This window comes from Pteropus vampyrus, unplaced genomic scaffold, assembly GCF_000151845.1.
Source record: "Pteropus vampyrus isolate Shadow unplaced genomic scaffold, Pvam_2.0 Scaffold23, whole genome shotgun sequence".
In the NCBI taxonomy this organism is placed as follows: Eukaryota; Metazoa; Chordata; class Mammalia; order Chiroptera; family Pteropodidae; genus Pteropus; species Pteropus vampyrus.
In genome coordinates, this window is record NW_011888804.1 from 5055243 (window position 1) to 5057073 (window position 1831).

The 1831-nt window shown below is 44.9% G+C and overlaps 1 pseudogene; it reads right to left on the reverse strand.

Annotated features, from left to right (window-relative positions):
* Window positions 1-1442: 1442 nt before the first annotated feature.
* Window positions 1443-1558, reverse strand: LOC111737022 (annotated as a pseudogene).
* Window positions 1559-1831: the final 273 nt, after the last annotated feature.

Below are 1831 nucleotides of genomic sequence, written 5' to 3' on the forward strand. Positions count from 1 at the left end.
TTTGAAGGAGTTTGGCATTTATTTTTTGCCCCCTCCCGCTGTCCCTCCACAACTCCAACCCTACTACTTTCCTCCCCGGCTTTCTTCTCTGGGTTCCTCGTACTGTAAACACAGTGACAGAAATTAGATGTGGGCAAATCTGTTAGACATTTTAAGTCGAAGTGGGGTTGGCAGTTGTCTCACTCTGCAGGATATGCGAGACGAAGCTAATAACTTCGTAATGGGTCTTTTGTTTTTGTCTGGGGACTGGTGGGAGGGAAGTGGGGGGCCGGGGCCAGAGCCCAGGAGGAGAGGCAGGATGGAAAGCAAGGCCAGGCTGCTCTTAAGGGACCAACCCAAGCTCCCAATGTTGGGGGGCCAATTGGGCCCAGCACATTCTCAACCCAAGGGCAACCAAAGACCACCAGCCGTTAGCACGCTCCTGGCCCTTCACGTTTCGGAGCGCGCGTTCTGGTCCCACAGTCACAAAGCACCGCTTTATGACACCTTCATGCTGCAAACGTCTACTGCTCTCTCTTCATTTGTTCCATCCGTGGAATTCCCAGTGACGTCAATGGGGTTCCATGTGCAAAACACGTGGGATCTGTGGGACCCCGGAGCCGCACCAGAGAGCAAAGCTGCGGCTCTGTGGATTTTATGCCTACGTGTTTTACTGTCTGGAAACCTCCGCCTGGGATCAAGTTCATGTTCTTAATTCTGGTCAGATGGTTGGGGTGGGAGCCTAGAAACCCACAGCTGGAAGCTCCATCAAGTGATCATTTAATTAATTCATCCAATATGTATTGAGGGCATGCTATGTGTCCAGTGGGGCTAGATGTTGGAGACATGATGGGGAGAGTCTAGTGTGTTATATGTTAAAGAAATAATTTCACAGATGATTATTTAATCATAGCACGTTAGGAGCTACAAGGAAAGAGGAGACTAGACACGATTTAGCTAGGAAATGGCAGAACCAAGAATCAAACCCAGGTAATCTGGCTCCACAGTCGACGCTCTTAAAACAGCTCTCTAGACTGTTATTGCATAAATTTTAATATGAACCAAAAGATTTTCTGCTAAAATAAATGCCCCAAATTATTGCCCTTGCTAGTTTTAGGTATTAAAATATTATTGAATACTTATTATTATGTGAGTATTTCTTGAAGTATTAACTATTATTTAATATTTATTAAGTGTTAGGTATTTTCTATGGCCTATCACAGTGCTAGACATGGAATGTAGAGATAAACTAATAATAATAACAGCGAGGCATTATGCTAAATGCTTTGCTAAATTACATGATCCCATTTGATTTTAGCAATGATTATGTAGGGTAAGCATCATTATTAACCCCATTTACAGATGAGGAAATCAAGGCTTAGAGAAATTAAGGAACTTGCTCGAGGCCACGTTGGTGGTCCAACCACAGAGTTGGCATTCTTTTTTTTTATTATTATTATTTATGCCTACAGCACCTGGTCTTCCTAGGTGGTCTCCCATCCAAGTACTAACCAGGCCCGACCCTGCTTAGCTTCCAAGATCAGACATCGGGCTTGTTCAGGGTGGCATGGCTGTAGACCATGGACTGTGGCTCCACTGGGGCTCAAACCCAGGACCTTCTGCATGTAAAGTAGATGTGCTAACCGCTACACTATGGAACCACGTCCCAGAGTTGGCATTCTTAACCCCATTGTACTTGATTGCTGCCCTCTGAGTTTTCATTCTAACTGGGGGAGGCAGACAAAGGACCAGATACAATATGATGACACAAATACTCTAGAACTATTTTAAATACTGGGGTGGGAGGGGTTAGAAGACAAAGTACCCTTTGCCCAGGGAGATAGTAGAAAGA